The 23,021-nt window shown below is 43.3% G+C and overlaps 1 protein-coding gene and 1 non-coding gene across 2 annotated transcripts in view; both read left to right on the forward strand.

Moving 5' to 3' along the window:
- The window catches only part of LOC122790034 (P2R1A-PPP2R2A-interacting phosphatase regulator 1-like), an 849,731-nt gene that overhangs the window by 760,400 nt on the left and 66,310 nt on the right, over positions 1–23,021 (forward strand). The window lies entirely within an intron of this gene.
- LOC122790198 lies at positions 7,690–7,830 on the forward strand. The gene has a single exon (XR_006362958.1). It is a non-coding gene; the product is annotated as a small nucleolar RNA U109 (small nucleolar RNA).

A 23,021-nucleotide genomic window follows, 5' to 3' on the forward strand; every position in this document is an offset into this window, starting at 1 on the left:
ACTGCAGCATTGAGAACACTCGAACATCTACATTTATGGTAAGTGTACACAACTGTATTTTCCTATGACGAATCCAGACATTCCTGACAAGAGTTGTGCACCGCAGACTGTTCTTGTTGCTGAATTTGGTCCCAACTGTTATGTTACGAGATATGGTCGAATCTCTAAACCCTGTAGCAGATATGAAGCAACTTGGACATGAACATTGTATTTTGTTTCCAATGTACATAGTAATGCATGTCTAGCTCTGATATTGTTTCGCATAAAGGGCAATCTTTTTAAGAGGGAGGGTCTAGATCAATATGTGTGTCTATACTTTTAAGAAGCTATCCAAGGGCTTGCGCAAGTGTATTAATACTGAGCACGTGTGAGCTTGACTGCCGTTTTGTAGTTAGCTGTTGAATTGTAAGCATGTATGTATGTAAGCTCTGTTTGTTAACTGGTTCATATTTAATGATGCTGCTATCCATCCTGATGTGTTTGTATGTATTAAAGGATCAGAATGAAGCCCCTAGCCTTCTTGTTTTAGGAGACAAACGAGTGACACCTGATTCATCCAATGAATGGAGGGATGTGTTCCTGGACATAGTCCACCAATGGGGTATTCATGAAATTGACTTATTTGCTTCCCCCTGAACAGACATCTTCCAAATGTTTGTGCTAGAGTCCCAAATCCTCTGGTTTGGAAGGTAGACACCCTCTCCTTCTCTTGGAAGGGGGTGTTTCTGTATGCATTCCCACCCCTTCCTCAAATACCAATGGTCCTGTTCGAGATTCGACAGGACCAACCAAAAATCTTGCTGGTGACTCCCTTTTGGCCAAGAAAGCACTGGTTCCCCCTCCTTCTACATTTAGCCAAGGGCCATCATCACAAGTTTCCCGACAAGGCTCAAAAGACAAACCCACCTCCATAGGTATCAAGGGATAAGAAACTAAGAGTAATGCTACTCAGCGCCAGAAGTCTAAACCTCAAGATGCATGCACTCAAAACTCTCCTTAGCATGGAGAACATCGATATCTGTGCAGTAACAGAAACCTGGTTCAAGGCTCCCGAGAGCACCCCAGCACTACCAGGTTATACCTCATACCATGCTTTTCGGCCCCAAAACTTGGACCGAACCACAAAAGGAGGGGGGAGTATCAATATTCGTCAAAGATACCCACACCTCCAGGTTGGTGGCACAGCACGAAGCATCAGAGACTATCCATGTGCAACTAACAGTGGGTAAAACTGCCTTCCAGTTTATAGCCTGCTACAGACCACCCTCCCAAACCCAGGAACTCCACTCGGCCTTCCTGAGAACACTGGAAAATATGAAGGTCTCTCCAAACACCATTATATTGGGCGACTTCAACTACCCAAACATAGACTGGGAGCATTACACTAGCTCCAACACCCTAGCCCAAAGGTTCCTAGAATTTATAAACTCAGGTGCTATGGAACAACTTGTTACCACTCCCACAAGAGGGGAAAACATACTGGACCTGATCATCACCAACATGGGGACTCTATGCTCCAGACCAGAAGTGTATCCCTCACTGGTAAGATCAGACCATAAACTAATCTCACTGGATATTCACATCCCGACCCCACCCCCTGCCCAGAAAACCACAGTGAAAAACTTCTCTAAAGCAAATTTCACACTCCTCAAAACCGAGGTGGAATCCTTCAAAGCCCCCGGGCCTGTGGAAAATACGGCCCAGACCGCAGAATCCTTTTTAAACGCATTCTATGAACACCTTCAGGATTGCATGGATCATGCAATCCCAAATAAAACCAAGACCCAATCCTTCAAAGGCAGACGTCCTGTCTGGTGGACCCCAGCCATAAACAAACTATACAATAGAAGGAGGAAGCTACTACATGATAGAGCAAAATCTCAAAAAGGGAAGGCATCTCTGATCAGTATTAGCAAAAAACTACGGGCACTCATAAAATCATCTAAGGCCAGCTTCGAGAGAAAAATTGCACAGGACACGAAGGATAATCATAGGGCTTTCTTTAGTTATGTTAGGAACCTGGGTAGGAATTCCCAGATATGCTCAGAATTAGTCCAAAATGACAACAAAATACACCGAACCCACAGACATTGCCAACATCCTAACTGACAGGTTCAGCGCAAACCCCCCCCCCCCTCCCCACCAAAAGGGCAAATATCTATCCCAGCAGAGTGCTGTCCCCCTGACATCTCAGATGCTCAGGTAAGAGCCGCCCTCTCCAAAGCAAAAAACACAGCATCAATAGGACCAGACGGTGTCCCGGGCTGCGTCCTACATGAACTCCAGGAAGAGCTAAACCCAAACATAAAACTACTGTTCAGTCTCAGCCTTACTACAGGATATGTACCCAAAGTGTGGCGTACAGCAACGGTGGTCCCTCTCCATAAAGGTGGTGCCTCAACGGATCCTGGAAACTATCGCCCCATAAGCCTGACTAGCTTGGTCTGCAAAGCTGTGGGAAAGGATCATCATGAAGCTTATAAATAAAGATATTGGGGACCTACAGACACTGGATCCTACCCAGTTCGGCTTTGTTAAGGGCAGATCCTGCCTCTTAAACCTGGTCGATTTCTTCGAAACAGTCACCAAGGCCATTGACGAGGGGAAGGTGGTCCACACAGCCTACCTGGACCTCGCAAAAGCCTTCGATACAATACCCCACTCGGGCATTATAGATAAGCTCACCAGCTTAAATATAAACCCCTATGTCACTAGATGGGTTGCAAACTGGCTCAAGGACAGAACCCACATGGTTAGAATTGCTGGAGCCATGTCAGACTCCAAACCAGTTACAAATGGCGTCCCACAAGGCTCAGTCCTGGGACCTCTCTTGTTCGGTATATATTTCTCAGAGGTACAGGCCAACACGGAAGGACTGTGGCTGACCAAGTTCGCAGATTACTGCAAACTGGGCGCCATAATCGACTCTCCAGCTGACACAAGCATCCTCCAAAACGGCCTCATAGAAATAGACAACTGGTGCCAGAACCATGGCCTCAAGCTAAATGCCAAAAAGTGTATAGTCATCCCCTTTGGCAAAAACAAAGTGCCCACAAATTACCACATAAGTGGTAATCCACTAATCTGGAAGAAGTAATTAGGGACCTGGGGACCCAAGTTGATAGCAATCTCTCATTTGACAACCACGTGGCCAAAGTGGTTAGAAAAACATTTTATGTAGCCCACCTAATCATGAAGGGATTCACATCTAGATCAGGGGAGGTCATCGTGCCTCTTTACTCATCCCTCATCAGGCCCATAATTGAGTACAATGCCCCTTTTGGGATGTACCTTACCAGACACCTGCAGCAACAGGAAAGACCCCAAAAGTACCTCACCAAGAGGATCAAAGGGCTCAAACAGATGCCATATGCTGCCCGGTTAAAGAAACTCCAGCTCTACTCAGTGGCATACCGCCTGCTCAGAGGCGATCTGTGCCTGACGTATAAAGCCATGTCCAACCCGGAATTAATGGACATGCTGCACCTCAGAAAATCCAAATCCCATTGAGCTACGCGCTCGAGAGACTTGAGCCTCAGCACTGAAATAAATAGGACATGCTGGAGGGACAGATTCATAACCCAGAGGCTCCCTTCACTCTGGAATAAAATCCCAGTCCAGGTTAGGCAGAGTCCCTCATTGACTCTCTTCAAGAGGAATCTTGATGAGTAGATGTGGGATCGTATGTTTACCCATGGTATCACTTCTGTGTCATTGTTAGACAGAGGAACAGTATACTAACCTCAAAAAAGGGCATAGCAAAATTAATTTAAAATGGGTGGCGAAAGCTAAACACACTCTGTCTAGGCTTATAAATGCTCTAGGGAAGATAGCCTAGTATGAACCTATGAACATGAACCTACTCACACAGAACAGGCAATCCCTAATACACCCACACCTGTCAACGCCATAGCTGACACTGTGGATGATAGGATTCTAATCCCCTTCAGACACGTATTCTCAGTGGACGTGCTCAGGGTTTTGCAGTAGACCAGGAAACCCAATACCAGAAAATCTTACATTTCCAGGTGGAAAAGATTTTTACTGTGGTGTCTCTCTAAGAACCAAGACCCACTGACCATGGGAATCCCAGTGGTTCTGTCTTACTTATGTGAATTGTTCTCTGCTGGCTTGGCTTACTGCTCTGTCAAAGCACATGTCAGCTATTTCTGCTTGTCTGCCTCTTTCTCCCCCTCTAGCATCTAGATTTGAGGTGAAACAATTTCTTAAGGGTGTCCTTCACAGTAGGCCTCCCAGGAAACCAATTCCTCCTTTTTGGGACCTTAATTTTGTTCTAGAAAAGCTGACCCTGGTCCCTTTTGAGCCCCACATCTTCGCCCTCCCTCAAACATTGCTCTTGGAGAACTGTTTTATTAGTGGCCTTGACCTCAGCCAGAAGGGTGTCGGAGCTTCAAGCCCTTATGGCGGTGCCCCCTTCTTTGTATTTCATAAGGATAGGGTATCCTTGAGAGCAAATTCATCCTTTATGCCAAAAGTGGTTAATGAGTTATCCGTTAACTATTCCATTCAATTATCTATCTCCTTCCTTTCTCCACAAAACCACAATAAGAAGGTACTACACTCCTTAGATGTACACAGACAAGTTAGATTTACTTGGACAAGACTAAAGCTATCAGGAAATCTGATCAGCTATTTGTTAACTTTCATCCCAGGGTTCTGCGTTTACCCGTTTCCAAGCAGACACTTTCTTCTTGCCTTTGTTACAGCCTCTAACATGGAAAGAGCCCCTTGAAAGCCCACTCTACCAGGGCTGTGGCTTCCTCTAAGGTATTCTTCAAGGGCTTAGATAACAGTGCCATCCTCGAAGCAACCTCCTGGTCTTCTCTCTATACCTTTTCCAAACACTATGAACTGGATGGCATTTCCAGACCCAGAGCAGGCTTGGCTAAAGCCATTTTACAAGGCTTCATTGAGAGCTCCTCTGCTCCTTCCTCCTCCCTTCCTTCTTGAGCTTTAGCACTCTCCCTCAGGTTAAGAATACTGCAGCAGGTGAGTAGAAGGACATGGATAAGTTGTGTAAAATCTTACCATAACTGCAGATGTCTTTCTCTTCACTTCTGCAGTATTCTATCCCTCCCTCCTTCCCCTGGTCTGCTTTTTGCTTGGAAGTACTGACCTTTTAGATCCATAGTCTGGCATTCCTCCTGAGGCATTCATTTCTGAGGATGGTATGTGTGTACATCACTTTTATGGCCTATGTCTGACTACATACCCTACAGTAGTATTAGACTTATGTATACTGGCTGACGTCGGGTCACCTTCAGACGAGAGATCCCTCAGTTTAAGAATACTGCAGCAGTGAAAAGAAGAACCTCTATGGTTATGGTTAGATTTTACACAACTATTCTTTGTTGTTACACCAGACAGTGACTCATTTCACAGAGTTAGAACCAGCTGGATGTAGCACTGTAGTAGTCCATTCACAAGAGTGTTTATTGCTTGGTGATTGATTCATATCGTAGTAACTTTCCTGTCCTTCCCCTTCACATAGACACATAGTGTATCAGTGTAAAATAACTGTCACAGGCATCCAGTCTTCATCACTCACATGCTTCAAATTGACATCATCATCATCAGCTTTACCTGCCCGAGAACACCGAGCAAGAATAGGATAGTGACAGAAGTTATCTGCCTCTTTGTATCTGCACTGCAGGGTCTTTCTGTGTAGCCTCAAATGAGGAATGAGTGCATTTTTCTGTACAGAATCGGTAGCCTTTTTTATTTTTTATTTATTTTATTTTATTTTATTTTTTTTTTTTTTTACAGTAGGTCCAGATAAGAAGAACAGTATCTCAGCTCCATGTTTATTTATTTATTTACATTTGTTGACTGGGAGTGTCCGACTGGACATAGGTCCATTTTCAGTAGAGGCCCGGGGAGAAAAGCTCCACAGTTAAAATAAACAGACAGTAGTTACACTGGATTACATAACGATTGACAATTTAACATAGCAATTACTTGCAACATATTTACAGATGAAGAACATAGTACATCAGTAGACAACTAGAATCTTTATCTGTGAAGTACATAACAGACATTAACAAATGTTACAATTACAATGAGAAGTTCCTGCTGTATAATAAGTACTAGGCTTATGAGCATCTGAGCTTGCCATAATCAAGGTAGTTAGTGGAGTGGAAAGAAAGGTAGTGGTTGGATAGGGTGGGTGATATTAGAGTGGGTGTTGCAAGGGCATAGCCAGCATGTTTTTAGGTGCGCTTTTAGTAAAGTTTTGAAGTGGCTGCATGATGGTATGGAGGTAATTGTGGGTGGAAGAGAGTTCCATAATTTGGCTATGGTGCAAGAGAATAGTGCTTCACCAGCAGAGTTATTGGCTTTAGTGATCTGCAAGTGATTTTTGTTGCTGGATCTTAGTGGTCTGGTGGTGCGATAGGGTTGGAGAAGATTCTGGAGGGATGGGACGTTTAGTGGATGTAGTCAGATTTCTAGCAGTTCTCCCTGACACTATCCATTGAGACACAGAGACTAGTTCCATGACAGATGTGTTTTAAGTGTTGGATTTATTCGTCTTGCTCCTTTTTTTAACTTGAGGAAGTAAGAGTTTTTAGTACAGCTTCTTGTTTCTGTATAAAATGTTGAATTCTGTACTTTAAAAATGCCTATGTTGGTCTTTTATGTGTATTTTACATCAAGAATCTTTTTATCATGTTTAATTTCACAAGACAGAAATGCATGTTGCAGGCGTGCAAGTGGGTGTTCCTGGCTAAACACAGCCAGCATAGAAACACTGACATTTCCCACCAGTATGTAAAAGTAATAACTGCTGATTCTGAACACACATCTATATCATCTGTCCCATTTTGTTTTCAGAATGTTCTGTTTTTGTTATTATTGTTTTTGTTTCTTTTTAGTTAATGTCAGTAAGAAAAGCTGAAATTTGCATTTTAACAGCATGCTACATGTCATATTCACTAACCAAGTCAGGTGATAATGGAGCATTGTCCCTTTGTGTGGGATTTCACTTTCTGAACTGACTGGTAATTGCAGCTTTAATGAGCTGTTAATTACCCTTAGGCAAAGTGCAACAGGAATGAAGTGGGGAGGGTAAACATAAAAGCCATGCGCGGGACAGATGGGAAGAAATGAAGTGGATCTGCTGTAATACATTTTGAGTTAGGTGTGCATAGCTAGAGTCACTTTTCAATCTGTTGACCTCTGGAAGATTCTGTGCTTTGGTAAGTTCTTTTGATTGGAATAGTCTGTTTTGTTCATTGTTTTTTACCCAAGTAGACACACATATGTACCACACTGGACTGTTTATGGTGTACTTTGGAACATAGTAACCTAACCTTCACTGTTGTAACACTAGTACAGTGTGTGGACTGTGGTGATTTTTTTTTTTAGAGTGAATTAATTTCTAAACAGAGAAAGCCAAACCTACAAAGCCCACTGCATGCTATGGCCAGTTCTCTGGTCTGTGTCTCCCTTCTTTGTGAATGAAGCCTCCATTCTGTTCCTTCACCCCTTAGTGAGAGTGGAAATGTTTAACATGCAAGAGAAAGTGTGGAGCTTCGTCATGTATGATTTTACTTTCTAGGTTATCATTTTCCAACTTGAGTCATTGTCATCTTGTTAAATGTGCTGCAAACTGTGCCTTTCTTCATAGTAGCACTGCATGTTGTGGCCAGTCCTCTGGTCTGTGACTTCTTTCATTTAAATTAAGCCTCCATTCTGTTCCTTTACTCATAGGGCGAGTGGATGTCTTTAACATGCAAGAGGAAATGTGGAGCTATCAGGGCTGCCCGTCTTAAAGCACAGGCTGAGCAGTAGTATAAAACTCCAACATTAGCAGCATCCTGTGGGTAGGCATTTCAACTTTGGGAACCCACTGTATTTCCCACATGCTTTGTGGCAGTATAGCTACATATGCACGGCTGTGCTTTCGTCATGTATGATTTTACTTTCTTTTATTGTTTTCCAGCTTGAGTCATTGTCATCTTGTTAAATCAGCTACAAACTGTGCCTTTCTTCATAGTAAACATTCATAGTAGCACTGCATGTTGTGGCCAGCCACTGGTCTGTGACTTCTTTCATTTAAGTGAAGCCTCCATTCTGTTCCTTTACCCATAGGGTGAGTGGATGTCTTTAACATGCAAGAGGAAGTGTGCAACTATTAGGGCTGCCTGTCATATAGCACAGATTGAGCTGTAGTATAAAACTCCAACATGAAACCTCAGAAGTTCTGTATATCCATCTTAGGATTAGCAGCATCATAAGGTCTTGTGGGACACTGTTGCCTGTCTTTTACTGTGAGGAGCCCAATGCATTTTCCACATGCTTTTTAGCTGTATAACTGCATTTATTTATTTAATTTGTTTATTTATTTGCTTTTGTTGACTGGGTAAGATTGACTGGACAGAAAAAGCCCATTTTCACAGGGACTCCGGTAGAAAAACTCTATGCACATGGATAACAAACATTTACAATTGAACAAACCTTGATAATACATTGAAGGATAATGCAACATTTATACAGCATGTGATGAAATGTAATAAGTAATATTTACAGGGGCATGTTGTTCATAGGTTCATAGGTTGGTACTAGGCTATCAGCCCTAGGGCCTATACAAGCCTAGCCATAACAATTCCCTGGCTATTTCTTCCCACATTATTTACTTTCCTGGACCCCTGTCTAGCAGGGCGACTGACGTGATCCCTGGGGTGAATTTCCTTTCTCCCATCCAATCGTCAAGGTTCCTCTTGAAGAGGTCCAAAGAGGTTGTACATTAGGGTTGTAAGACAGACAGTTCTTTATCGTGACTTGACATAAAGCAGTCTTTTGTGTGTTTTGGGTATATTGTCAGTTATACAGTTCTAAGTAATTCAGTAATAGTTCATGAAGGTTTAATAATCCAATAAGTCTAACATTGTGAAGGTTAGCTTGTTAGAGGTAGATAGTGGTATTGTGTTAGTGAGGTATTTTAAAGAATGTAAAAAGTGGGCAAGGCTTGGGAGGAGTGGAAAACCAAGACAAAGGGAAAGAAAATAGAAAATGAGCAGTTGGGGGAAAGGAGCTGTGGAGGAAGAAGGGAAGGTAGTCTGAAGGATTATGGGAGTAGAGGCTATAGGAAGTCGGGCAGGGAAAGAAAATTAGGAAAGGCAGAGATTGTGAGAGTGTTGAGTAAGAGGTGAAGCTATTGGAATAGGAGGGCTAAATATGAGAGTTGTTAGAGGTTGAAAGGGTTATTAGTCTATTAGGTTACTTAGGTGAGGTGCATGAGCATAACCATTCATTACCCAGGTATTTCCTTAAGTTTGGTTTGAAGTTTTGTAGTTTACCGGTTAGATGGGTTGGTGACTTGTTCCATAGTTTAGTATGTAAGCTGAGTAGAGGTAGACCACTGCAGAGATGTTGGATTCACTGATGAGTAGCAGTGATTTGATAATGGATTATAGGGTATGTCTTTGTAGGGTGTTTCACAGTAAGGGACATTTGTCTGAGTTATATATGAGAGTATGGGCAGTGGTTAATTGGTGTAAGTTAAGTGTTGTGGTGGTTCTATCCAGTGCAGTTGCTTCAAGGCTAAGCAGTAGTGGCTTCTGTAGAGGAGGCTTGCAGCAGATTTTCCTGCTTTATTGTAATAAGTTTCAAGCTTGTTCATAGGTGAATACTAGGCTAACTGCCCTGAAGGGCCATTTAAGCCTAGCCAACTACCCGAGATCAGAACCAAACCCTGTAGATTGTATCTGTGAGTTAAAGACCTTAACCATTATGTCAAACCCACCCTCCCAATATAATAGTTTGCGAGTTAGTATGGTATGTTTTTTTCTGGCTTAGTTTGTATCTATATAGCAGTCTTAGTTTTTGATGGATTTTTTTATGGCTTGTAGTATGTGTAAGTCAAATGTAATGTTTTTATAGGTTCATAGGTTCATAGATTCATACTATGTCACTTAATGTCTCTGTTAAAACAGAAAATGTTGACAAATTCTGAATGTTCTGAGAACAAGGAATTGCAGGATTTATTGCATGCAGCTGAACAAGTGGGAAAACATACTTTGCAATGTGGTTATGATTCACTGGAGGCCTCTTGCCGGGCCGCTGTAACAGGTTCTGTCATTAGAAGGCATGCTTGGTTAAAGGAACAGACTCTGCCTGATCATGTTAAAGCAAAGTTATTGGATGCTCCATTACAGCATGATACTTTGTTTGGTGTTAAGGCAGAAGAGGTGTTGAAGAAAATGGAGGATAAAGCTAAATCTATGCAGACAGTGAAGAATTTCTTACAGGTACAGCACCCAAATTTAGCAGGAATTGGCCTTCTAAGAATTGGTCCTTTCCCATGTCAGACAGGCCACAAAGAGGCAGATACAGACACCCTAGAGGCAGACAACAGCCCCAGGGCCCATACAGGCCCAAACAATGGGGTGCTTCTACCTCCAAAAGCGGAGAAGACAAATCACAGCCATATAGGAAACAGTCCCAATGACTTCCCTCTGCCAATGCCAAGCATTTATCTTTTGGCAGCACCCTTAGGGGGAAAGCTAGCACTTTTTTCACAAAATTGGCACATGATCACCCAGGACAAATGGGTCTTAAATATAGTCTCTCAGGGCTACAGGTTCCACTTTCACACCCTTCCAAAGGCAAAAGGTATGCCAGACCTGCCACACAGTCAATGGGTAGAGGCACAAAACCAAGTTTCATCTCTCATGGACATGAGGGCTATTCAGCCAGTGCCACAACAAGAGCAGGGACAAGGATTTTACTCAAGACTTTTCTTAGTACCAAGAAAGGACAAAGCATGGAGACCAATTCTGGACCTGTCTATTCTAAATACTTTTCTGGACGTTCTGAAATTCAAAATGTTGACTCTGCAGCAGCTTCTGCCCATGCCGGGCAAGAAGGCTTGGCTTGTAACTTTGGACCTCAAAGAGGCATACCTGCATATCCCAATCAGACAATATTGCAGAAGATACCTCAGATTCATAGCTGGCTCAATGCACTATCAATTCTCTGCACTGCCCTTTGGCTTATCTACTGCGCCCAGGGTCTTCACAAAATGCCTGGCACCAGTAATTGCATTTTGCAGACAGAGGAATTCAAATATATCCCTACTTGGACGACTGCCTTATTCAAGCAGAGACCAAAGACATTCTACTAAAGCATCTGGCGTTTGTAAAAAGATTACTAATTTGCCTAGGGTACACAGTAAACGAAAAGAAATCAAAACTAGTACCCTCTCAAGAGATAATATTCCTGGGTGCAAGCTTAACTACAACTGTCCAGATGGCTTATCTCACGCCAGACAAACAAAGGCAACTGACTTCTTACTTCGAAAGCATGGCAACAAAGACCCAGTTATCTGCAAGAAAAATTCTGCAGGCACTGGGCTACATGGCCTCCTGCATTCTGCTAATTCCATATGCAAGACTGCATACGAGGAAACTACAATGGTATCTAAAAAGTGTTTGGACTCAACATTGCCACAGCCTGGAATCATTAATTTCACTCATTCCCTGCCTGCAACAGGAGTTTCGATGGTGGGCACAGGCCTATCACCACAACAAGGGACAGCCATTCACTTTACCCACAGCCAGGCAAACACTAACAACAGATGCATCAGATTATGCCTGGGGGGCCCACATGGCAGGAAAATGTATTCAGGGCACATGGCCCCCAAGCCAAAGGCATCTACACATCAATCAGAAAGTGATGCTAGCTGTACAAAATGCCCTGACAGCCTTCAAGGACCTACTTCATCCAGCACAGCTGCTGATAAAGACGGACAACACCACAGTCATGTGGTACATAAACAAGCAGGGGGGCACACATTCCTGTCCCCTCTGCAGACAAGCCATGATTTTGTGGAACACAGCATTAACCTACCAAGTACACCTGCAAGCACAATTCCTGCCAGGAAAAACAAGTGCTCTGGCAGACAAACTAAGCAGAAACCTCATGGATCCTCACGAGTGGAAACTAGATCCACAAATCTTCAGCATGATAACAAGGAAATGGGGATGCCCAGACATAGATCTTTTTGCCTCCCCTCACAACTGCCAACTTCAGAGATTCTGCACAAGAACTTATCACAAACAAGCATGGAAAGTAGATGCTTTGTCATTCGGCTGGAACAACCTTACAGTATATGCCTTTCCTCCACTGCCTCTCCTCCCCAAGGTACTCCTAAAGGTCAGACAAGAGAAGCCACAAATGATACTGATTGCCCCGGATTGGCCACGCCAACACTGGTACCCAATCCTAAGGAGCTTGTCCCAAGGCCCAGCCTGGACATTGCCTCAAATTCCTCATTTACTGACCCAGCAAAACAATCATATCCTGCACAGCCAACACAGAACTCTAAATCTAGCTGCATGGCAGATAGTGTAAACATTCAGAATACACCTCTCTCTAAAGCGGTTATGGATGTTATTTTGGAGGCCAGGAGGCCTAGCACCAGAAAATCTTATGCAGAAAAATGGAAGAGATTCTGTGCTTGGAACCAGGCACAAGGAATTGCCATGCTTGTTCCAAATATTCCTCAGATTTTAACAATATCTAACTGAGATGCTGGACAAAGGCATATCCTTCTCATCAATTAAGATCCATGCCTCTGCCATTTCAGCTCATTACAATACAGACCCACCTATTTTTTCACATCCATTGCTTAGGCAGTTCCTCAGGGGGGCAAAAACATAAGACCTCCAAGGAGAGCACCAATACCTGCATGGGACCTCAATTTTGTCTTGGAAAAACTCACACTGCCTCCTTTTGAGCCAGCCAATACAGCTGAGATAAAATTCTCATCATGGAAAACAGCTCTGCCCCTGGCAATAACTTCAGCAAGAAGAGTCTCAGAGTTACAGGCATTAATGGCTGTGGAACCTTTTATTATCTTCCATCCGGACAGGGTTTCTCTAAGGACAAACCCAACATTTATGCCTAAGGTAGTGTCCAGTGTGGCTCTTAACCAAACCATTCATTTGCCTACTTTTTACCCAAACCAACAGAATAAAGGGGAAAGACTTCTGCATTCTTTGGACATACACAGACAGCTACGCTTCTACTTGGACAAAACTAAAGCTTTCAGAAAGACTGAGCAACTTTTAGTGGCATATGCTGCAGGATCACAAGGAAAGGCTGTCTCAAAGCAGACTATTTCAAAATGGATAGGACACTGCTTTCGTTTCTGCTATTCACAACATGGCAAATCAGTGCCTAAGGGCATTAGACCACATTCAACCAGAGCAGCAGCCTTCCTCAGAGGTGTACCAACCAAGGATATTTTGGAGGCTGCAACTTGGACTTCAGTGCACACTTTTACTAAGCACTACCACTTACATCTTTACTGTAAATCCAGAGCAGACTTTGTCACTGCAGTTTTGCAGGGCCTTATAGCCACTCCTAATTCTATTTAGACCCAGCCGCCCAACCTCAGTTTTGGGATTCAACCCAAGTGTATAATGACTGCAACAGTGAAACACAATGAACATAGTACAGTTGTGTACCTACCATAAATGTAGATGTTCGAGTGTATTCACTGTTGCAGTCCAGGTTACCCACCCACCATCCCCCTTTCTTTGCTGGGATTTATCTGTACTTCTCTATCCTATACAACCTATGTGGTGTATTTGCTTGTAGATGAAGGTATTGTTTATTTTAGTGCATGCTTTTATAAGCAATGTTTTTTAGCCTACCCTTTTGGGGCACCTGACACCTGGGGCAAGAAAAACCGAAGAAAATGGCGTTGGCTGCATCTTTTATACCCCTGGCACACTGACGTCAGGGAAGAGGTGACAGCAACCGACCCCGGACCAAGACTTTGGAATTCAGGCCGATTGCGGGTAGCCTGCCAGCAGGATAGCCAAGTGTAATGACTGCAACAGTGAATACACTCGAACATCTACATTTATGGTAGGTACACAACTGTACTTTTCAAAACTTTGAACCTTATATGAGCGAAGTTTGAAACATCGAATAAATAATAAAAATGTAAAAAGAAAAACTTACTAAATGCTCTGAGCAGGGGGGCAAGCCCCCCTGCACCCCCACACCTCTGCTACTTAAATATACCAACTCCGAGATTGCACTTCAGTGCAGAAAAGGGAAATATTCCCATTCTGCGTCATACGGAGCCATTTGTTTTAACCTTCGAACTTGTAAAAGTTCGATCATATGATGTCGACCATGTGATCATGTGACATTCGAACTTTTACAAGTTCGAGGTTATAATAAGAACCCGTCCAGTAAGACAGGCATTATCCTTGATTAATGAGAGAAAGTGGGTGTTGAATTGAGAAGTAATTCTGTTAGAGATATTTGTTGAGGTGAAGTAGGTTTTTCAGAGATGACCAGAACAGTTTTGGGTTATGATGGCGTTTGTCTTAGAATTTAGTGATTCTCTTGTCCATTCTGACCCGGGATTGACCTGAGATTTTGTTTTATTTTTGGGATTATGGAATTTTTACTAGTAGTTCTGTGTCTTATTCAGGAACCATTCTTTCCAGGCTTTGTTCTTAGTTTTTATAAGGTATTTAGTTTGGTCAGCCATGGTGCAGGATTTGTATTTATTTATTTTGTTCAAAGGGGGGGGGGGGGCTAGTTCATTTAGAATATTTAGGAACATTCTCTTGGATTCATTGACTGCTTCTTCTAAGGATAACAGTTTGACAACAGTCCAGTCAATTTGATGTAGATGGGAGATGCAAAAAAATATTGGAAATTAGTGAGGTTACATAGCTGCTTGTGTTGTGGATCCCTATGACATTGGGGTTGCAGTCTCATTGCATATGTTGGTAGATGGTCACTGATAGTGCCTGGTCAGGTACCACTAATGGTTTGGTGGATAGGTGATGTGGTTAGGATCCAGTCCTTGTACTCGTTCTCTACGGTTCTTATTGATTCTAGTGGGTGTTTGTTGAGGTTGTTTGAAGTTGTATAGATTTGTAGACTGTGAAGGTTTAAGTAAAGTTTAATGCTTGCCAGTCTATGTTGATAGTCTCCAGCGATGATGGCTACTTGGGTTATAGATGCACACTTCTGTCCATCACATGAGGCTTTGCTTTTAAATTACAGTTGGCAACTGGGAGATTTTTTTGATATCTGCTGCAAATGGTGCCTGTGATGTAGAATAACTACAATAGCTGGAGGTCTTCTGGTGGTTATAGCCCAGAAGACAACGCACAATGATTGTAGTATTTGTTTCTTGTGTGACATTGAATGTTTTGTTCTCATTTTGGACATTTGACCAGAGTTAGCATTTCTTCCAACTTGCATTCCATGTAGCAAGATATGACCCTTCTGTTTTGGGAGCTGTTTGTAAATTTCAAAAGTTTGATGCTGTGATAAATGGGGGGACATGTGTTTGGCAGTGAAGCAAAACAAGAAATGTGCACAAACTCAACTTTGAGATTTGTGTTTTGTAAAGGTGAGTATATTGCTCAAAATATAGTCCTGTACTATGAGTGACTAAATTTGATTGCTTTATTTCTTCACTGTCTGCTCTCCTTCCAGAGGCAGTGGTAGTGGTTTGTTTGCATGTGTGATGAGTACATTTAAAAACTGTCTGATAATATGGTTGCACCATGCATAATGCATCAGCTGTAGAAATCATGGCAAACCTTGCAGTAGCTTTAAAACACAAAGGTAGTAATGAATGAATGAATTAATTAATTGTTAGGTTGGTGATGGGACAAGTTCCAGAGCTGTATTAAAGAGGTGAAGGGTTCCAGATTAGAAATACTGGCTATTCCTTGAAGGTCTAAAATTAATCAAGAAAGTCTTATTTTTTCAGGGTAAGCCAAAAGAGATCCCAAAATAGTTAATACATATAGACCTGTTCTGTCGAAGCTTTATTTGCATAAGGAAGAGGATACTTAATAATTTCACTTGAAAAAGACACAAGTTTATTTATTTAAAAAAGAGCATTTGCCTCTTTTTATCTTTGTATCTACTTGCATCAGATATTTCATATTTTTCCATCTGAGGAACTGCTCCGCCTTACTGTGATGTGCATATCTTACTGATACTTTTGGAGTAAAGACTGGGTTGTAGAATATAATGGGTGGACAGCTTAGATAGCAAGGCTTCCTTTCAGATATTCTTCATGCTTCGCTGTTGCAGTCATCACACTTGGGTTATCCTGAAAGGGATAGCCCTCAGTCGACCCGAATACCAGAGGCTTAGTATTTCTGCATTGGTTGCTGTCGCTCCAGGACTGACATCAGGCCGTCAGTGATATAAAATCGGGCAGCCGACGCCATTACGTCAGTCTGTCTTGTCGAGGAGCCCGAAGCAGAAGCAGTTTGTACGAGTGCCGTTTCATTTCCGAATTGAAGTTGAAGTCTTCTAAAGGTAAGTACCCCATTGGGGATCCTTTTTTCTTGCTCTAACCGCTGTCAGAAAAAGTTAACAACTGTCTCGTCTCTGGAAAGCAAGTACCACACCGAGATTTCCATTCTTACTGTGTCACCTGTTTAGGCCCAGACCACGATGTCCCTCGCTGTCAGTTTTGTGCTTTGTTCAACGTCAGAACTATACGTCGTCGGGCCCTTATTGTAGCTAATTATTTTCGCTCTCGATCTCCGTATTCCGAAATGGCTTTGGTAAGCTGTCCGACTACCGATCTTCCGAAAAACGTAAGGATAAAGACAGAGACAGACCGCACAGTTCCAAAACTGCCGACGACACTTCCGTTAAGCTAGTCGCCAGTTTGCCAGTCCTCAGTGAGATGCTTTCGCAGCCCCTGATGCCCACTTATGTGGATTCGCAGGCTACTACTGAGACCCGTTCGGAGTCTGGTATGCCGCAAGACTCTTCTTTGAATAAGGATCCTGCAGCTGTCTTTACCTTGGATGGGTCCGGAGCCACTGAGTAGGCACCGACTTCCAAGGAAGTTCTTTGCACTACCAATATTCGACACAGACGACTTCTTTCGCGTCTTTAATTCTTTCTAAAACTACCGAGTTTCTAAGGCCCAGGGTACGAACTAAGCCTAAAAACCCGACAACCCAAGCTCAAAAACCTGCTTCCATGTCTCAATCTCAAATGCTTAAAATGGCGGAAGACCTTATCATGCTTATTAGGGAAAGCCAGCCTACCCCTTCCAAAAGAAAAAGAGACTTGTTCCCAGCATTTTTTTCTGACCAGGAGTCCGATGACTGAGGTTTCTGAATATGAATACATGCAACCCTTGTCTGCTTATGAGGATTCAGATGCAGAGAAAGCTATTCCTTATGCCTCTCCGCCAGAGGATTTTTCATTTGGTGAAACCCTACATACTTTAAGGGACCATTTCCAGTGGGAATGTCAGGACTACCCTCAGTCCAAAAAGAGACTCAGGGAATTCTTAGATTTACCACAGCACAGACCTTTAGCCATTCTTCCTGTCCTGGATGTTGTCAATGATGTCTTTATGGAATCCAGTTTAACTCCTGACACCCTCCCACCAGCTCCCAGGAAACCTGACCGGTATTACAGAGTCCCTGACTCACACAAATTTATTTTCAAAAATCCTACTGCTGACCCAGAGGTCATCTCCCAAGGACCTAAAGGAATAAAAGCAACCACAGCCAAGAATCCCACCCCCTCAGACAGGGATTCCCGAGCTTTAAACAGATGGAGTAAAAAAAGTATACACCTCTGCAACTCTTGCCATTAGAGCACTGAATTGTCAGTTCCACGTGCTGAAATACCAGCAACATATAATGGAACTCCTTAAACAAAAAATGTCTTCCTTTCCGGCTTATGCAGAAAATAAAGAATTACAGGAGCTTATGCATTCTGCAAGCCAAGTTACTAAACCCACCTTGCAATGTGGTTTTGACGCCCTAGAAGCATCCTGCAGGACAGCAGTCACGTTCTGTACTTAGAAGGAACAGACTTTACCAGACCATGTGAAATCAAAACTATTGGACGCACCATTGAACAAAGACAATTTGTTTGTAACCAGGGCAGAAGAGGTCTTAAAAAAATGGAAGAAACAGCTAAATCTGTGTAGACAGTTAGACTTCATGCAGGTCCAGCCTCAGAGGTTCAATAGGCATTGCCCCCCAAGCACTGGTCCTTTCCAGCCCCCTCAAGGCCAGCTCAGACAAGACCTAGGGGAAGCAGACCCCCCAGACAGCAGTCCCAGGGAATGCAGAGATCTAAGCAATGGAGTTCCTCCACTTAAAAAAAACAGGGAGTGCTAAGCCACCCCCTTATGGAAAGAACTCACAATCACTTTACAACTCCACCCCTTACCTCTACCCACCTGCTTGTGCCCCTAGGAGGAAAACTCTCCTCCCACGCAAAAACTGGGCCTCCATCACCAACGACCGATGGGTCTTCAACATAGTGTCCCAGGGATGAAAATTTTATTTCCACACACTACCAACCCCAAAAGGGTTCCCAGATCTTCCTCCAAAACAGTGGGCAGAGGCCCAAAACCAAATCCATTCCCTGCTCTTCATGAGGGCAATACAGCCTGTTCCTGCAGACCAGATAGGCCAATGTTTCTATTCCAGGCTTTTCCTGGTACCCAGAAAAGAAGGCACCTGGCACCCAATCCTCGATCTGTCAATTCTAAACACCTTCCTGGTGATAGCAAAATTCAAAATGCTCACCCTCCAAAAGCTTCTTCCTGTGCTACACAAGGATGCTTGGTTAGCCACCATAGACCTAAAAGAGGCCTATCTACACATCCCAATCAGGGATTCTTGCAGGAAATATCTATGTTTCAGGGCAGAATCTATGCACTTTCAGTTCTTTGCGCTTCCCTTTGGCTTATCCACTGCTCCCAGAGTTTTCACAAAATGCCTGGCTCCAGCCATTGCTTTTTGCAGACAAAGGAGTGTTCAAATTTACCCCTTCTTAGACGACTGCCTTATTCAGGCAGACAGTCAGGAAAAGCTGCTACAGCACCTGTCCTTTGTAAAGGACCTACTGACCTCCCTGATGTATACTGTAAACTAAAAGAAATCCAAACTAGTCCCCACCCAAAAAATTGTATTCCTGGGAGCAAGCCTGGACACAGCATCCCAGATGGCATTCCTTACTCCAGAAAAACAAGCCTATCTAACGGGCTACTTCTCTCAACTAGCCACCAGAACCCAGTTATCCGCAAGGAAAATCCTGCAAACTGTAGGGTTTATGGCATCCTGCATTCTACTCATTCCGTATGCCAGACTGCATATGAGTAAACTTCAGTGGTACCTAAAAAGCCTTTGGTGTCAACACTCTCAGTACCTGGAAACTATCATACCTATGATACCTTGTCTAAGGAAAGATGTTCTTTGGTGGGCAGCAGCATGCAACCACAACAAGGGCCTTCCCTTTTCACAATCCTATGCCACCCAGACCCTAACCACAGATGCATCAGATTATGCCTAGGGTGCACACCTGGACGGCAGGTGCATTCAGGGCCATTGGAGCCCAAATCAAATACATCTGCACATCAACCAAAAAGAGATGCTAGCTGTTCAGCATGGTCTGACAGCTTTCAGACCCCTACTCTCCCAGGGACCTCTGCTGATCAAAACAGACAACACCAAAGTGATGTGGTACATCAACAAGCAGGGAGGAACTCACTCTTTTCCCCTCTGCAGGCCAGCCATGACCCTTTGGCACACGGCTTCAGCCGTGCATATTCACCTGCTAGCACAATTCCTGCCAGGTTCCCAAAACTCTGTGGCAGACAACTTAAGCAGAAACCTCCTGGACCCACATAAGTGGCAGCTAGACCACAACACCTTCATCCTTGTAACCCAGAAATGGGACACCCCGAAGATGGAACTCTTTGCCTCCCATGACAATCACCAGCTCAGCAAATTCTGCACCAGGGAACCTTAAGGCCTGGAAAGTGGATGCCCTATCCTTCCGAAAGGTAAACCTCTCGATGTATGCATTACCCCATCTACCTCTAATTACAAGGGTACTACTCAGAATAAGGGAGGAAAAACCAAGAGCAATCTTGATTGCCCCAGACTGGCCACGCCAGCACTGGTACCTACTGCTGCGCAGTCTGTCACCCCTGCCTCCATGGCACATACCTCAGATCCCAACTCTCCTGATCCAGCAGAATGGAGAATTCATGCATGCTGAACCTGGTAGCCTGGCTTATTGTCTGACCTCTCCTCCAGTTGCCAGCCTAATCAAGCAAGTCCTAGATATTGTACGTGAGGCCAGACGTCCCAGCACTAGAAAATCCTATGCTGACAAGTGGAAAAGGTATTGCACCTGGATCCAGGCTAAAAGAGTTGAAATAGCACAGCCCTCCCTACTGCTCATCCTAGATTACCTAACAGACCTACTTCACAGGGGCCTATCCTTCTCTTCTATTAAAATTCATGCCTCTGCCATCTCTGCTCATTACAGCACAGACCAGAGCCACCTCTCTTTTCTCACCCTCTCCTCAAACAGTTACTAAGAAGGGGCTAACAATTTAAGGCCACCCAGAAGAGCTCCTACCCTGGCTTGGGACCTTAACTTTATGTTGGAAAACCTCACACTACCCCCCTTTTAGCCTTCAGCTTCAGCAGAGTTAAAATTCCTCTCTTGGAAAACAGCCTTGCTTCTGGCCATCACTTCAGCTAGAAGAGTTTCAGAGCTACAAGCACTCATTGCTGTAGAGCCCTTCATCATTTTTCATGCTGACAGTCTCCCTCGGGACTAACCCAACTTTCATGCCTAAAGTGGTGTCCAGTGTGGCTCTCAACCAATCTATTCATTTGCCCACCTTTTTTCCTAACCCTCAAAATAAGGGGGAAGGATTCTGCATTCTCTAGATGTGCACAAACAGCTCAGATTCTACCTGGATAGGACTAAATCTTTTAGAAAAACTGACCAATTGCTAGTCAGCTTTGCAACAGGGGCAGAGGGCAAGGCCATATCCAAACAACAAGACTCCAAATGGATAGCACACTCTATCCATTTCTGCTACAAAGACCACGAGAAACCGCCCTCTAAGGGGGTCAGGCCGCATTCCACCAGAGCAACCTCCACCTCTGCAGCTTTTCTCAGAGGGGCCCCTACCAGGGACATCCTGGAGGCTGCAACATGGACTTCTGATCATACCTTTACAAAGCATTACCACCTGCCTATCTTCTCCAAATCCAGGGCAGGCTTTGCAAACGAAGTCTTGCAGGGCATCCTAGCCAGCCCCAAGTTTTCTTGACTACCTCCACCCTTTCTTCAGCTTTGGGAATTAACCCAAGTGTGATGACTGCAACTGTGAAACACGAAGAACATAGTACAGTTGTGTACACTTACCATAAATGTAGATGTTCAAGTGTATTCACTGTTGCAGTCCTGATTTCCCACCCTCCATCCCTCTTGTCTCTCTTTCTCTCTCTCTTCCTCACTCCTTACAGGGATTTTTGGTATTTACTTTCTACTGGTGGTGTTCTTCCACCATAACCTAGCTCCCTATTTGGGGGCTCCTGACTTTTGGGGCAAGAAAAACTGATGTAATGGTGTCGGCTGCCTGATTTTATACCACTGATGACCTGACGTCAGTCCTGGAGCAACAGCAACCGATGCAGAAATACAAAGCCTCTGGTATTCGGGCCAACTGAGGGCTACCCCTGGCAGGATAACCCAAGTGTGATGACTGCAACAGTGAATACACTCGAACATCTACATTTATGGTAAGTGTACACAACTGTACTTCCTAGCAATGGCGTGGTCTACTGCTGCATTGTTGTCCTTAGCTGTCGTGAGGTACATAAATTCTCATCCTCTAACAAGGGGTTCTCATCTTCATCAAAGGAGTGTTGAGTCTCCATTTCTTCATGAGACCTGAGATTTGATCACTACTGCTCCTTCATAGTTTCCTAGCTCGTTACTAGGTTCTTGATCAGTGAGGATGTTTAGACGCCTTGTCCTGCATTCACATGAAGTTTTTAGCTATTGTAATTTAAGTACAAATTACCTAGAGCTGACAGAACATTTATATGTTACCCCTATCCATAAGGGACAAGGGTGAACCGCTTCCCCTGGTTGGTTGACACGGCCAGGCCCTTGAATTTACTGATATCATTTTTTTATTTGTCAGTATATATTTATATATATATATATATATATATATATATATATATATATATATATATATATATATATATATATGTAGATAGATATAGATATATTATATGACCATTTGCAAAACAGGACAGATGCACATTGAAAACAGACTTAGCATGAGCAGCAGTAAACCTGTCTTCCCTTGAAGTTCACAATTCCTTGAAAATGCACTGAAGCTTACATTTCCTTGAAAATGCGTTGAAACTCAGTTCCTTGAAACTGCAACAAAACTAATTTCTTTACTAGTTTGGTAGTTGGTGTAGAGGATTCGGGCTCTTGTTTCCTGTAACCAAGGTACAGAGTCTGAGCCTGAGAAAATTTATATCATATCTTCATATCTCTCAACTGTCCAGATTTTTGCCACACATTTGTGGTCTGTTCCTCATAAATTTTCTGCTTTTCTTGCCGATCACAGAGGATTGAAGTTTCTAAATAATGGCATACATTTGGTTTTCAAACTTCATATTGTTCAGGAAATACATGGTAACACAAATCCTGTTATTCTAGCAACTTTTTAAGTTTATAAGAGCAATATTTAACCTTTTATGCATTGTCCAGATTTGACAGGTATGCTAACCACACTCGAACACGAACACACACACACACACACACACACACACACACACACACAAAACATGTCTTCTATTTACATTATTCATGGAATGTGGAAAAGGAGCATTTAACAGGTGCTTGCATACATCAGTGCAAGCAGGGAGGTACAGAGGCTCTGGCTCTGGTTTTAGTTTAAGCTTTTCGTGGTTAAAATTGTGAAAAGCTTTTAAAAGACAAGGCTGCACCCCCTTACTTTTTGCATCAGGGGTGGAGGCTCTAAATAAAAATCTGCCTAAGCAACAGAGACCTCCAAAGCAGACACCCAAGCAACCGCTACCCCAAAACAAAACACGTGCAACACATAACTCACAATGCCAGTGTGCCGAACAGTCACAGCCCTTAAGGCTAAACAACACACCTGATAC

Source organism: Protopterus annectens, chromosome 15.part0 (assembly GCF_019279795.1).
Source record: "Protopterus annectens isolate FY-2018-M chromosome 15.part0, PAN1.0, whole genome shotgun sequence".
Taxonomy (NCBI): Eukaryota; Metazoa; Chordata; order Ceratodontiformes; family Protopteridae; genus Protopterus; species Protopterus annectens.